Source organism: Leptopilina heterotoma, unplaced genomic scaffold (assembly GCF_015476425.1).
Source record: "Leptopilina heterotoma isolate Lh14 unplaced genomic scaffold, ASM1547642v1 Lhet_199, whole genome shotgun sequence".
Taxonomy (NCBI): domain Eukaryota; kingdom Metazoa; phylum Arthropoda; class Insecta; order Hymenoptera; family Figitidae; genus Leptopilina; species Leptopilina heterotoma.
The window spans coordinates 1,759,809-1,776,820 of record NW_025110915.1 but is presented as its reverse complement, the minus strand read 5'-3'; the positions used below and the strand labels follow the sequence as shown (position 1 = coordinate 1,776,820).

Genomic DNA, 17,012 nt, shown 5'->3' with positions numbered 1-17,012 from the left:
TTTCAAATTGAAACCGTTTGAAGTTCATTTATTTACGAAAATTGTAAACGCTTCTCTTTTAAAATTTAATTAGTTTTGAAATATTTAAGTAAAATTATTCATTAAATAATTTATTTCTTTTATGATAGTTATTTAAGATTTAATTTATTTGAAAAGAAATTTTTTTGTCAGAAATTGAAAAATCAAATTATCGTTTTTACCATTTTATTTTAAATTCATTAGGAGTTAAATATAATAAAATAGGAACCCTTTATAAATATAACCTTCATATTCTATTTCCTTTTTTTCTTCCCTTAAAATGTGAATAGAAAAAAAAAAATTTACTGTCAGAGTTAAAATTTTTCCATTTCTTTTGTGTATATCTAAGTATGACCCTTTTCGCGATCTTTGAAGTTGTATGTATATGTATGTATATATTTATATACGTGTGCGTCGTCGTTTGGCAGCGATGGTGGCGATGTCTCGCGGAATTGAAATGCAAATTCACAGAATCCGGGATGCAAATCCCGTTGCACGGGGTAACGCGAAAGCAGAGAAAGAGGCAGCGAACGAGCAAACGAATGAAGCCTCGACGACCCGTTGCCAGTACAGAATCTGTCCGAACTAAATGTGGAACGGAACCGAAAAGAACGCAAAACTAGATTGAAGAGAAAAGAAATTCTAAGCGCGAAAGAATGGAGTCATAGCAAAAAAAAAAAAAAACTCGCTTCTATGAATTGCCATCGAGTCACGCTCTCTCACTTACTCTTGCTTAGCATTTTTTTTTTACTTTTTATTTTTTTATCTCGAAAAAAATTATAGGTATTTAAAATCAAATTTTTATTTTAATTATGATCTTTTGGAGAGAGAAATTAGATTTTTTAATATCAGTAAAGAAAATTAAATTTCTCCGCGTGTAAATTAAGAAAATAATATTTATAGCGGAGCAAAAGTAATTAAATACTTTATTTAGATACTGTATAGTTAAAAAAGTTTGTTTACTCCTTAGAGTGAAAAATTCAGTATTTTTATTCACAGTATATTTTTGTAATTCAATTTATTTAAAAATTTATTCGATTCAAGTAAATTTTATTTGTTTCATATAAATTTTATTCATATACATTTAATTTTATTTAAATAAATTTTATTTTATTCAAATAAATTTAATTTTATTCAAATAAATTTTATTTTATTCGAATAAATTTTATTTTATTCTAATAAATTCTATTTTATTCTAATAAACATTATTTGATTCAAATAAATTTTACTTTATTCATATAAATTATTCCTCTGAATGTACTATATGCATACTATTGAATTTCTATTTATACAGTTGAACAAAAAGTAATTATGATCGAGACTCGTTAATTTAGTTAGACATTCGATGCTTTTTTCTGAAATTCGAATCAATCCCTTGGGCCATATTTCCAATATTAAAATCCAATTACTCCCCGGAAGAATATAACACGCGTGATCAGTTTACAATTATTACTCTTTACAATAATAATTTACAATGTAAATTCAAAATTACTTGCGTATCAAAATTTGTTTAACACAATAAAATTCACGTGTAGGGGAGAGTGGTCCTAAGTTGGCCGCCACTTTTTTTCGCTTGTATATAAGGAAGAAATGCATATTCTTTTCAATTATGAAGAAATTTTACAAATTTGATACATTTAGGAGAATAAAAACGCATTATTGAACTATTTTTGTTCAGAAAATGAAGCATTATTTTATTTCATTTATTTGCAGTGGAATATAAAATATTCATGTTAAACATTACAAAAAAGAAAAACAACGAAAAAAATACTAAATTACCAAAAAAAAAACAAACATTTTTTTCCATTCAAAACAAAAATTTATTTTTGAGATTTGCATTATTTTCTCGTCGAGTGAATATACTCTTGATGATTTCCTTGAGAGAAATTCAAGCTCGGAACATGAAACAAAGAGAATTGAGTAAAAGAAAAGAGGCTATAGCTGGGGAAATTGCAAATGAGCGCCCTTTGCATGAACAGTATTTCTTTCTGAGGTTTTTAATCCCACGGGTAATGCGATAGGAGCAACCATCTGAACTCTCTTCACACTGTTATGGAAAATCCCCCCCCCCACCCTATTTTTCTCTCTTTCATTCTTTTTTTTTCTTCTAACCACGTGCATCTAGCTATATAACTCCTTCTCTCCCCCTCCTCTCTTCCTAGCAATAGCGACCTCGTCTTTTACTTTTTCCCCCTTCTTCATCTTTTTTTTTTTGTATTTTTGCCTCTCCGGTACCTTTCATTCTTTTTCAGAGGAAATTTGCTTTCCACGAATAAAATGCACTTGTTATGAGTGGAGCATATTGTTGCTTAAAGCCGACCACGTAGAATGGACGTGTCCACGTGAAATGCATATTGATCCCCCTGACCCTTTGAAAATTTTCGTTCAATCTCTCGTCGTGAAATTGCGTCAATATAGTGCGAAATAGTAAAATAATACTTTGGAAAAAGTCGTTACTGAGAAATATAGTAACGCAGTTATTTTCTGCTTGGATGAGAGAGAGAGGAAAAAAAAAGGAAAAAAAAATTTCAATAAAAATCACTCTGAATGTTAAATTGAAAATTGTCCATTTTGCAAGAAGGAAAATTTTTCAATTGTTATCTTTTTTAAAAAAATTTAATATTAAATGTTCTTTTGAATATTTTTTCTGTTTTTAAATTTAATTCTGTTTTTAAATGGAAATATTTTTTTTTGAAAATTTATAATTTTTTAAAAGAGGTTTTATGGTTCTTTTATTGTTACTCTTTTATTTGGTTGTTGTTTTATTTTCAATTGGTGTTTTATTTCCTAGGGGTGCAAAAAGATTATTTTTCTCTCTTGGAATAAAAAGTATTTTGTTTCAAATATTCGATTTTAGTCTCTTGAGTAATGAAATCTGTGTAACTTTGCTCACGAGAATTTAAAATTTAATTCGTTTTTCCAGAGATGAAATTCAATTTTTTGATGCAAATAAAAATGGAGATTTTTTCCACTCGAGTTAAAAACAGTCAGTTTTTTCACTCTAATGAAAAAGTTTACTTCCTAACCTCTAAAATTTTTTAGTTTTATAATAAAATCTATTTGGGAAATTAAATTTTAGGCTCTATAATTAAAAATGTTTTTTTTCTCACTGGACTTCAAAATACAGTTTTCTTCACTAGACCAAAAAATCTATAGCAAAAATCCCTACGTAAAAAATTCGAAGTTAGACTCGAAACTTAAAAATGGATATTTCCTCACTATAGTTAAAAACGTAGTTTCTCTCACTAGTGTTAAAACAGTAGTTTTCTTCACTTGGGTTAAAAACATACTTTTCTCCCCTAGAGTTAAAAATATAATTTTCTTAAATAGTTTTTTATTCACTAATATAAAAAAACTGTTTTTTATTTAAATTTACTTAAAACATTCAATTTTAGTTTCCAGAATAGTTAAATTTTTTTTTTTAAATTAAAAATGAATCTACTTTCATATCTTTCATACTTTTTTAAAATTCAAAATTTAATATAGAAAATTTAATATTTTTGAATTTCAAATTTAAAACACCTTCTATTCGTCCACCTTCAGTTTTTTCCGATAATTTTTTCCAAATCGTTTTTTTTTCCTTTTTTTCTACAAAAAAAAAAGAAGAAGAGACAGTTGATTTTTCTATGTAATAATTTTTCGTACATTTTTTTTCCTCATCTAATCTCACGTTATATACTAGACGGTGTACTGGCTGCACTCCCGTGAGATGCATAATATTACACTTTATTCCCGAAGCGATAGTAAAATGTTGTAAAATCTGCATCACTGCTCAAGAATGTCCAGTTAAATTCGTTTTGCTCATAAAGTCCAGAGTGACATGCAAATACGTATACAGTTCTCGCTAGTTTCAAAGTGATTATTCAACCAAGTTTATCACTTATCATTCTACCCCAGAGGAATCATTCATAAATCTATTTACTTTTATCATAGGAAACATCATTAAGCTCCAGTCATTTGTAAACATTGATATAAACTACTTAAATACAAAATTCGCAAAATAAATGATAAAGAGAAATTTTTAATTTATACATTTGACAATGGATTGTATGTTCAACTCTTTTTCCTGAAAAATTATTAATGATACAAATTATAATTACTATCAAGTGTATAAATTACAAATTTATTAATTTAAATTAGTTTTTTAATTTTCTTTTATTTAGGTTGAAATTTTTTGAATTATTTCATTTGTTTTTTTTTCATAGTAGAGAAAGTAAACCTTATTCTGACAGAAGTGGAGATTAGTTATCTGTAGTATTAGTCAATTTTAAGTCAGGCATTCACTTCGACATTTTTTTCACCTTATTAACGTCGAAAATAATGAAACAATTTTAATAATTAGTAATAAGTAAATAATAAATTACTTACAAGTAGAAAAATACATGTTTAGTCAGACAAAAGATATCGGCTTTTTACAAATTTTTGCCAACAGTTAAAATAATACTAGAGAAATTTTTCAATCATTCACTAGTTTTTTCTCTTGTAATAATGATAGATTTTAGTTAGGCATAATTGCTGACTAGTTATTACTTATTAGTAGTAATAGTCAAATTTAGTCAGACATTTTAGTCATTCTTTTAACTTTATAATATTTAAAAATAACGAAAGCAACGAATTTTTTAAATTCTAATTTTTTTTTTATTATTATATTATTATTTTTCGATTAGTAAAAGTAATAAATAAAAGGCAATGGAGAAATAGTAGTAAAATAAATATCTAGTCAGACAGATGTCAGACTTTCAGAATTTTTTGTCAGTAGTGAAAATAACAATACGAAAATATTTCAAATAGTTATCAATTTTTCATGTATCAGTAAAGGTATATTTTATTCAGACATTATGTATGACTATAGTTATCAGTAGTAATAGTCAAGTTTAGTCAGACAAGCTAAAGAGTTAAATTAAATTTATATTTATTATTACTAGGAATGACATCAGCATAAATAATTTTTTTTTGAAATAACAATTGCAGATCAGTTATCAGTAAGAGTAGTCAATTTTGGTCGGACATTTTAATCTTTTTCTGAACTTTATGCCAGTAGTTAAACTTATACTAGAAAAATATTTTATACATTTAATATTTTTTAAACAAGTAGTGAAGGTAAATTTTAGTCAAACACACTTGCAGAGTAGAGATCAGTAGTAAAAGTTATTTGTTAGAATTAGTAGTAGCAGTCAATTTTGGTCAGACATTTTAGTGTTTCTTTTCATTTTATTATCAATAAAAATTTTTTTCAACTTTATTATTAACCCCTTCACTGTCAGTGGGCTCTATAGAGCCATAAAAATGTCGTGTCCAAATCCGTTGTCTAAAATTCAAAATTCATAATAGCGGCTTCAAAATGGCGCCCAAAAAAATTTTTAAGTTAACTAATTTGTCTGAAAATGCCTTAAAATGCTTACTCGGGGGTTTTTGAGGTCGCTGATTTCAAATCCGTGGTCAAAAATTCAAAATTTAAAATTGCAGCTTTAAAAAGTCGACAAAAAAAATTTTTAAATTAACGAATTCGTTAACTAGTAGTAGAGGTATATTATAGTCAGACATACTTGCTGACAAGTTATCAGTAGTAATAGTCAAGTTTAGTCAGACTGACTGAAGTGTTTTTTTTAACTGTATTATTATTAGAATAATAATATAAGACAGCAACTAACATTTTTCAAAAATAATAATTGCAGATATCAGTTATCAGTAGTTGTAGTCAATTATGGTCAGACATTTTTAATCTTTTTCTTAACTGTATATCACTATTTAAAATTATACTAGAGAAATATTTCAAATATTTAATAATTTCTTAACTAGTAGTAAAGGTCAATTATATTCAGACCAATTTAACCAATTTAATAAAACTTTATCATCATTAAAAATGTCATCAGTAACAAAGCATTTCTCTAAAAATAACAATTGCAGATCAGTTATCAGTAGTAGAAGTCAATTTTGGTCAGACATTTTAATCATTTGTCTAACTTTTCAGTCATTAGAAGCAGTTAAGTAGATATTTGGTTCCACGGAGCTTTATTTTACTTTTATACATTATTTTCTATATTTTTCTAAATTTCATAAATATTTTGCTAGTAGTAAAATACGTGTTTAGTCAGACCGAACTTTTTAAAATTTATTTTGTATTTTTCCAAAGATTAGAAACGTTTTACTAGTAGTAAAAAAACGTATTTCGTTAGCCCAAATATTGTAGTTTATATCAAAATGAGTCAAAATTTTTTTTTTGTAAATTGCTAATATTATCAGATTTGTCAAAGTTAATGTACTTTTCGAAAAATTCCTAATAGAAATAATTTTTTTCAAAATTATCCCACTTTACTAATAGAATTAAGTTTTAAAAATATGAATTCAAGTAAATGTGAATTAAACGAATCCTCCAAGCACATAAAAGTTAAAAACCTTCATTTCAAATAAAGTTCAGAATTTAATTTAAAAATAAATAAAAGACTAAAAATTCCGAAAGTTGAATTCTCTATTGAATTGCAAAAAAAAATGTATTCATCCCTAAATACGTAGGTAACCATGACTCGCGTATCGCGTCGACAGATAACGATCTAGATTGCATCGAGCGGCAAGCGCAAGTCGAATTTACGATAAAAGGCGTTGAATAAATTGCTGCACATTCATTTGTTCTCCTGTCGGTATGGGTGGAGACAGAAAATGGGGTGTAAGGGGGACAGAGGGGGGGTGGTGTAAGGGAAGAGAATTGGATGTGCACAGGTTTTTGCGGACGTACAGTGCCATTGTGGCCAAAAGTCGAAACACGAAAGCCGCAAAAAAAAGGAGAAAAAAAAATTATAGAACAACAAAGGACGAGAGAGTGAAGAGAGATAAACGAATCAACGATAGCTGACCGCAGTTCAACCACCAACCACATCCCCGGGTGCTTGGCGCCAGCGAGAAATTGAAAATGGAAATGTTTAATTGCCCGAAAACACGAGTACCACTTCTCGTTTTGCCGGGGTCGTGCGAGAAATTATACGTTTGCTTTTTTTTAATTTTTTTTTTTTTTTTTTTAAAGCTTTCATCATTTGAAAAAAGAGTTTGAGACCAGAAACATTCGTATTTTCATTCACTTGTGTAACCAATTTCAAACCTCTCATTCACACATTTATCCCCCACTGGCACCCCCTCTCGCATCTCTCGATACTTTTACTTTTTAATTCGCCACTAATTAATATTCAAACCTGTGAATATAATTTCCCGCTAATTAATATGATTTTTTTTCAAAATTCTGATAATATGGGCTAATTATCTTGTTAATTGAAAATTTAATGGTAAGATAAATTATTTCACAGATTTCCTCTTCAGGATGGTAATTTTTATATGTTAAAAAGATTGTTAATTAAAATGATAAAAATAAAAGTGTTACTTTACAATTAGGAGATAATTAGCATCAGTTATTTATTATAAAATAATAAAAAAGGATATTAATTAATTTACAAAATTATATTAATTCGAATTTTACCTTCCTCGGTGATAGTTCCTCCCGAGAGAGAAGAAATTAATTTTTTTAAAATTATTTAATTAATATCTTGATTATGATTATTTATCACTAGCAACAATTAGCGCGCTGCTAACTTTTTGATCACTTTTTTAAATGAAATTTTAAATAAAATTAGCAAATTTAAAAATAATACAACGTAAAAATTTTTAATTCAAATTTATTTTCATAAAAATAAAATATTAATTGGAATGTAGTTTTAATATTATTATAAATATATAATAATCAAATATTCCTGATACAGGGGATTCAGGGAAAAGTCAGGGATTTTTATTAAAATTACTGAAAAAAATTAAATTTTTATTATTCATAAGAAAATTATGAATTTTTGTGTCTTTTTTGTTTGACTCATAAACTATAAAATTACTACAAATTCTAATACAAAACCTTCAATTTTTTCAATTTCTGACAAAAATTTCTTTTTAAGTATCTTAAATCTTGAACAACTATCATAAAATAAATAAATTATTTAATGAATAATTTTACTTAAATATTTCTAAATTAATTCAGTTTTAAAAGAGTTGCGTTTACGATTTTTATAAATAAATAAAATTCAAACGGTTTCAATTTGAAATTTTATAAAATTTCAGTTTTGAATGAATTTATAATTATAAATTTTAAAGAACTTTAATTTTTGAAAAATTTCAATTATTCAAAATCATCTAACATTAGTTAAATTTGTCAATATATAATTATACTAGCTGTCGTACCCGTCTTCGACGGGTTTTAGTTTCTACCAATACATTTAACAATGTTTCTACCAATCTGGAAAATCAGAAAATAGCCGGGAATTTAATTTGACCGGAAAATTAATAATTAGTTACCATTAGCTATTTCAGTAGTATAATATTACTATTTGAATAGTCTCCACACTTTAGCAAAAAATCAAAAATTCGAAAAACCGAATTTCTTATTAACATTTTTTTCGTCTCTTTTATTAAGCTTCATTATTTTCAGGCTCTTCAAAAACACTTTACTTATTTAATAGTCTCCACTCTTTGGTAAAAAATCAAAAATTATCAAAATTTCGAAAAACCGAATTTCTTAAAATTCAACATTTTTTCTTCTCTTTTATGCCATTTAGCTTCATTATTTTTGGGCTCTTCAAAAATACTTTACCTAATTTGTTATCTCCACCCTTTGGTAAAAAATCCAAAATTATAGAAAATTAGCAACAATTCAAAAAACTGAATTTCTTAAAATTCAATTATTTTCATAAATAATAACATTTTTACAGGGATTCAATTATTTTTATAAATAATAAAATTCTTTTAGGAATTCAATTATTTTCATAAATAATAAAACTCATTGCACAATTTCAATTATTTTTAATGCAATTTTAATCGAATTCCTCGAAAAATGTAATTATTATTGTTAAAAATTTTATTAAAATTCGTCCAAAGAATTTAATGATTTAAAAAATTCGTTGATAAAATTTTTTATGAGAATTTAATTTCAAGAAACATGAAATAATAATGAAATAATAATAATAATAATAATTCGTCAACAGAATTCAATTATTTAAAAATCTGATAATAAAATTTTTTATAAGAATTAAATTTAAAAAAAACATTCAATTATTCAATAAATAATTTACTTTTGTATTTAAATAATTGAATGCTAGTAGAATTTTTAAATAAAAATTGATTTACAAATGAATTTTAGTTCAAATTTTACATACCTAATAATTGAATATGAAAATAATTTTAAAGAAGTTACAGTAACAATATTTTTATAATATTAAATGATTATTTTATCTCTCGAACATCTTTATTTATTATAAAAAATGAAGAAATCGATCACTCCGAGACTGACTTAGTCATAATTTTTTAACAATTTTCTATTTTTTATAAATAAAAATGAGAAAAATTTGCATAATTTATATCAATCAAATGAAATTTGTTAAAGAAAAAATAAACAAAAGTATACACAAAGACTAACTTCAAACTGCGAACAGAGTGAATAAAAGAATACGATGATTAATATAGTTAATTAATTACTTAATTTTTAATTATTTATTTAATATTTTTGCAAGTTTAATATATATTTTCATCAATTTTTTTCTCTACTCAGGAAACTTTAGTAAATGATTTGAATATTAATGATTTGATTTATAAAAAAGTTTCTTTTGTTTTCTTGTGAAAGAAAAAAAAATTGAGGCGACCGTTTGATATTCGAGATGATGAAAAAGAAGGGAATCGATCATTGATCGAACGTTTATGTCAACAGTATCAACATGACAGATATAGAATGAAGTCTCATGAGAGCGTACGATATCTTCTGTATATATGTATATATGAGATCGACTTAGCGCACAGCCACAAAGCATTTTCGAGTGTATATATGTATATGTATGGGAAGGCTTGAGAGCGAACCGCGAGCACCAGATAAATATGGAAATCTTGTTGTTTCACGGTGAAACCCTCCTCTCTCGTGGGTGTTGGGAAAACCGAGCTCAAAAGCATCAAAACCCTCTTGTGTTTATCCCTTGGCACCAGAAGCGCAAATATCGTCGATACACTGCCACGATTAATTAGCCACTAGATTCCTCGCTCTCTTTCTTCTTCTTCTTCTTTCTCTCTTTGCTCACTATCTTCCTCTAATGTTATTATAAACGAAATATCAATTTTTAGATTTTAAAAAAAGTCTTAATGAGCTTTAATTTATGACACAATTTTATAATTGTATATCTGACGATAAAAAATATTTTAAGCATCTTGTTAATTAGTTCTAATTTATAATTTTTTCTCAATTAGGAAAATCTGGTTTTTTTATGAGGAAATATTTACAGATCACTTATTGGCTAGCTCTCTTTCTCTCTCTCTCTCTCTGTTTCTATGTTTCTATTGAAAAAAAGTGACACATTTTTACACAAAATTGGAGAAATTAATTAGTAATTAACTAATTAGGTCAAATATCGAAATGTACAAATAGAAGATTTCGTTTTAGACGTAGAGAAAACGAACTGGATCAAGTGATAAATATGTATTTTTGCTCATTTTTCGAGTAAAGAAGAATAAAAAAATTATAAAATAATAAAAAGAATAAAAAAAAGAAGGGAATGAATTACAAATTACAAATTTTGACGGAATGAAATTAATCGTTGAACGAAATATTTTAATACTTATAAAATTTCAAAAATCCAAATTTTTACATTCTCGTCAAAAATGAGAAATTCTTGTTTTTTAAAGTAACAAATTTTTAAAGTAACTATACTATTCATTAAAAAAAGGATATTTTCGTTTACAAGATAGAAATTGATTTATAATTCGAACTATTAATAAAAAATGGAAATCAATATCTCGGTATATAGAAATCAAAAGATATCGTGTGTACAACAAACATTATATCAATTTATTTAACGCATGCTGTTGAAAATTCTCCTGGTAATAGTGAAAAGTTAGCTGGGAAATACACCCAAGGGAAGATTTCCTTTGTCGCGTCTAGCCAGCGGTGTATCTCTCCCAGTCTCGTTATCTTTTTATCTGCTACTCTCTGAAAAGAGATGAAAGAAGAAAAAAAAGAAGGAAAGAAAGAATAGTGAAAAAGGAAAGCTGGGAAAAGCCAGCCGGGAAGAAAGAGAGAGTAAAGCCCTTGCAGAGTGCACACGTGACGCTCACATTAATTATTTTTACTACGCTCTTTTGTTTGCTTCATCCAGAAAGCAAGAGAGAAGAAGAGAGAGAGAGAGGAAGATAAAAGGACAGAAATACTAAATACGATAATTTCACTGTAAAAATGTATATGTACCCATATACTTTCAATTTTAACTAAGTTTTTTTGTTTTTCTCTATAATTGGGAATTTTTTGCAAAATTGTTTTTAATTACATGAAAGTAAAAGTACTTGAATATTCATTTCAATTATTTTTTTGTAATTTTTCCGAGAATTTAAATATTTTATTTATGTACGTATTTATTTATATATTTATTTAAATATGATGTCAGTGAATGTAAATATGAATGTTTAGGTTTATATTAAAAATAATACAATCTAAATAGCTAAATAGATACATTTTCAGGATTGCACAAAAATTTAATTTTGTTTTTCCCTGACTTTTCCCTGATTTCCAGAAAAATTTTTGACTTTTTTCCCTGACCCTGAAGATTATTCTGATGCACTCCAAAAATTATTAGATTTTCAAAAAAATGTTGTATTACATTTATTTACGAATTTCTTTAATTGTAAAATTATTCAAAAATATCAATAATCTTTTTTTAAATAAATATTTAATCATTACCTATTATTTTTTTTATAGAAATTAAGATTTTCAAATTTAAGCCTTCTGACATTCAATAACTTTTGAGGATAATATTATAAAACATAAAGGAATCGATCTCTCCGAGTCCAAGACTCGGAGTGATCGATTTCTAATAAATTAAAGATAACAGAGTGATAAACTAATTAATTTATATCATCAGAATATTGTAACTATTAATTCAAATTTTCAAAGATTTTAATTTGAATCCTTTTTAAAATTCAATTATCTCTAAAAATTCACGCTATAATGCTTTGAATATTCATTTAAAATTTTTAATTTTAAGTGAAATTCATTTTTTAATCAATTTTTACTAGTAAATTATTCGAGAATTCAGTTATTCAAATACAAAAATAAATAATTTATTCAATAATTAAATTTTTATGAAGAGTTTTATTAAACATTTTTTTAAATAATTGAATTCTTTCGACGAATTTAAAAAAAAATTTTAAGAATAGATGCAATTTTCAATCATTTTATTTAAAATTGTACAAAAAATAATTAAAATTCTGCTATAAGTTTTGTTATTTTAGAAAATAATTAAATTCTGGCAACGAATTTTATTAAAATTTTTTTTTAAGAATTAAATTTCTGTGAAGAATTTTATTTGTGAAAATAATTGAGTTCTGAAAAAAAATATTATTATTTATGAAAATAATTAATTTCTTGTGAAGAATTTTATTCAAATTTTTTTAAATAATTGGATTCTCGAGAAAAATTGTATTATTTATAAAAAGAATTGATTTCTTATGAAGAATTTTATTCAAATTTTTTTAATAATTGAATTCCCACAAAAAAATTTATTATTTGTGAAAATAATTGAATTCTTAAAAAGAATTTTATTAAAAATAATTGAATTTATATAAAAAAATTTTATTAAAATTGCAATTATATTAACTAAATCTTGTAAAGAATTTTGTCAATATTTTTTTAAATAATAGAATTTTTAAAAGAAGTTTATTTAAATTTTTTGAAATAATTGAATAGTTTAGAACTATTTTCTTTTCTGAATTTTCTGAATATAATTGAATTCTTTTGATAAACTTCATTTAAAAAAAATAATTAAATTGTTGCGAAGAAATTTATAAAAGAAATTGGTAAGTAATTGAATTTCTGTTAAATTTTTATTAAAATTTTGTTTAAATAATGGAATTCTTTTGGAAAATTTTATTAAAATAGTAGATATCAAAAATAATTGAAATAAGGAAAATTTTTGAAAATAATTGAAATTTTGTCAAAAATTTTATTAAATCTTTTGAAAATAATTGAATTTTGGAGATGAATTTAATTATTTCCAAAGATAATAATTGAAATTTTGATGAGAATTTTGAAAAATTTTGGATCACAATTGAATTTTTGCGAAAAAGTTTATCATTTTTGAAAATAATTGAATTTCGCTGTAATCAGTTGTTCATAAAATTTCTATTTAAATTCATTAAAAATTGATATTGTCTAAAATTTCAAATTGAAACCTTTAAAATTTATTTATTTATGAGCATTGTAAACGCAATTTTTTTGAAATCCAATTAATTTTGAAATTTTGAAGTTAATTTATTTATTTTATGATAGTTGTTCAACAATTAAGTTATTTAAAAAGATATTATTATCAGAAATAGAAAAAATTGAAGAGTTTGTATTTGAATTCTTTGCAATTTCATAGTTTATGAGGCAAACAAAAAAGACACCAAAATTCAGAAATTTCTTATAAATTCAAAAAAATTAATTTTTCCAGTACATTTAATAAAAATCTCTGACTTTTTCCTGATTTCCCTGACCAATTCTAATTTCTCTGACTTTTCCCTGAATTCCCTTACTTCTTTGCCCTGTGGCAACTCTGATTTTTATCTTCTAAATACTAATTTTTTGGAGGAAAATTTATTACATAAAAAATTGAAAATACAAAACCCCCGGTTTTATTAGCATTTAGTTTCAAATTACCCCGATAGTATCAAAAATTTACAGCCAAATATAAATTAATTAAAAAAGATTAATTCTCACTACGGGAATATTTATTTTTACCCTAAAGATAAATTTTCGAGAAAATATCGTTTGGATTTAATTTGAAAATTTTCCGTGAAACGGGTTCTTTTAAGAAATATGATTAAAGGCGGAAAGACAAACTTGTTTTATTTATAAGGAAAAATGAATTGCACCTTGGGAAATATTGGAACAATATATACATATATATTAAATAGAGAGTGTCAGGGGATGGAGAGAGAGAGAGTGTGTTGTCGAGCCCGTCTTCAATTTTGCCTAATAAAATGGAATCTAGCGCCTCGTTAAGCCACCCTTTGGCGTTCGCTAGTAAATTAATGAGCTCACTGCAACACTACACCGTGCAAACCCTTATACCCGTTCGGGTAGCACCACGCTGCCGCTTCTCGTCTACTCTTGCTTCACTCTCTGCTCGGTCTACTCTCGAAACCAGCATTAAATCATACATCAGCGTACGTCGAGACCGTCAAGAGAGAGAGAGAGAGAGAGGGACAAGGGAGAAGGAGAAAGTATGATCGTTGCTGTACACGAGAGAACAAGAGAGAATCAGAGAGAGAGAGGGAGAGAGGACCAAAGGGGTGTCGCGTATCCTAGCTACCATCAGTCGTAGGAGTCCCCGTGACTTTCACGAAAGGGGTGTCTCTCCACCAATTATTACCTGATGTCTGGTGCGATAACCTTTTCCAAAAATTAAAAGCACTCCTCCTACTTCAATGCGTACCGTTTTCTGACTGAAACTTTCATTATACTTTAAAGCTGCCTCGGAAATTGTGAATTCAAATTAACTGTCATGGAGAGCTCCTTCTCACTATTATATTAAATAAGAAAAAAACAACTAAATATTTGTCGAAGTTCTTATTCTTTTAAAAGTAGCGGAGTATCACACTAAAAAAAAAGTTTTACTTTTAGCCTATTTTTGAGGCTGAATTTAAGGTGTAAACGGAGTCAGCCCCATTAAACAAGGACAGACTTATGTGAAATACATGGGCTGAATTTAAGGTGTAAACGGAGTCAGACTTTTTTTTTCTTGTGATCGTCGAGGTTGGACCACTGTCTAGGTAGGCAATTCGCGTTTTTTTGTCAAGTTCACTAGCGCCACCTACGCGCATGCTTGTCGAAGCTTGTCTTAGTGAAACCTAACTTTTTGTTCAATTACATTTTCGGAGAATCGAAAATTGTGTTTTCTGTGACGTCGGTACAAAAAAAGCTCAAAAAGAGTTTTGTGCATCATGTGAAAAATCATTAATAAAAAATAAAAAAAAAATTGAATCGTCAAGGCAAGCATGCAGAAAATTTGTGGGACTCATGGTTGAAAGAAAATCAAAGTAAAAAATCGAATCCCGAAACGTATTTCTTTGGGAGCGTTCACAAATTACGTAACATTATAAAGGGGAGGGGGGGGTCTAGCTATTTGTTATGAACAGCAGAAAAAATGGCGCTAATGTATGTAACAGTGTGTTACATGGGGGGAGGGGGGGTCAAAATTTTCAAAAATTAGCGTTACGTAATTTGTGAACGCTCCCTTTTTGGTTACAACAATTCGGTAATGTTACTTACTGTCAAGGTCGGCCACTATGTGTTTAAAATGCGCAAAGATGAGGACGAGCTATTTCATTTGTAAAAACTGCAATTCTGTATAACTCATAATATAATTGATCATCTTATTAATATTTTTATTTAATTTTATTAATATTTTAGTGCAAAATTTTTTTTTATTTATATTTATTTTTTTATATTGTTTATTGTTATTATTTTGTTATTTCATTAAGTTACAAACTGTAAACAATAATGAATCAATTTTCCGTAACTCCAAACATGTTATTTTATTTTTTAACGATTAATGCCCTTTGAATTTCAAACATGGCCGACCTTGACTGTAATGGCCAACCTGGACTAAAAATTTTTTTTTTTAAATCTTTATAACTTTTTCATTTTTAAACCTGTCAATTTACTTTGTACAGAAAAAATGTTCCTATTAAACAGGACTTTCCAACCATATACTTCAATTGTCCAAATTCATTTTTAAAAAAAAGTTATAAACAAAAGTCAAAAAGTGGGCCGACCTTGACTATGTTCCCCTACCTAAGTTGATATCAACTTAGTTTAAAAAAATAAGAATTTCGACAAATATTTAGTTGTTTCTTTGTGAAAATAGTAATTTTATTCAGAAAATTTTTGGTCTCTGTTTTAGTGACCAATGATACAGAGGGTCGATTACGTAAATTGATTTCATTTTGACTTTGACTTCCACCTCATTTCAATTTTTTTCACTAGAAAAAAAGTTTTCTTTTCTTCTTTATAAAAAATGATTTAGTAAAATACTGGGTGGTATTCGAACAATAAACTAATAATTAATTTATTGTTTTAATTATTTATCATTTATTAATTTATTTACTAGGGTGGAGGGCATTTCTATTTATTTACCGAAATGTCACTGAAAAAGAAATTCTCAGTAGTAGTAGTCAATTTTAGTCAGACTGAAATACTTTACGATTATTTTTATTTTTATGAACATCGAAATATCGATTTCTATTTTTCAAAATTTTTAACAGTTATTTGGTGATTGTAAAAATAATTGCAATAAAAATTGTAGTATTTAGTCAGACACGGTAATATCAAGTGTAACGGAAAATATTCATTCAATTTTATTTTTTATACTATTTTATTTTATTTTTATTCACATCATTATCAGTAGAAAAGAAACCAATTTTAGTAAGACTTTTAATTATTTTTCTTTTTATTTTATTAGCTTTGGATTCTCCCAATTATAAAATTTATTTTGTAAGTCAGACATAAATAGTAAGAAATATGTCAAGTCGAACGAAAATAGTTTTAATCAATTTTTGTAGTTTTTATTGTATTTTTATCAGTAGTAAGTAATTATTAGTAGTAGAAGTCAAGATTAGTCAGCCTTCCAATTTATTAGCTTTAGAAATAACAAGATCAATTTTTTCAAATTGTAAATTTGTTTTCTTATTTTACAAACAATAATAATAATAACAATAATAATAATAATAATAATAATAATAATAATAAAATAGCAGTAGTAAAATTAATATTTAGTAAATATTACTAGTAGTAAGGGTATATTTTAGTCAGACAGAACTGTAAATTTGTTTTTAGTAATAATGGTCAATTTGAGTCAGACTTGTACTCAATGTTTTCATTACTTTTCTAAACATTTTATTGTTTAATATAAAACGAGAAAAAATCTCCTACAACTTAATTATTTTTAGAAGTA

The 17,012-nt window shown here is 26.2% G+C and overlaps 1 long non-coding RNA gene across 1 annotated transcript in view; it reads right to left on the bottom strand.

Moving 5' to 3' along the window:
- Positions 1–17,012, bottom strand: part of LOC122501070 — a 267,535-nt gene that overhangs the window by 26,494 nt on the left and 224,029 nt on the right. The window lies entirely within an intron of this gene.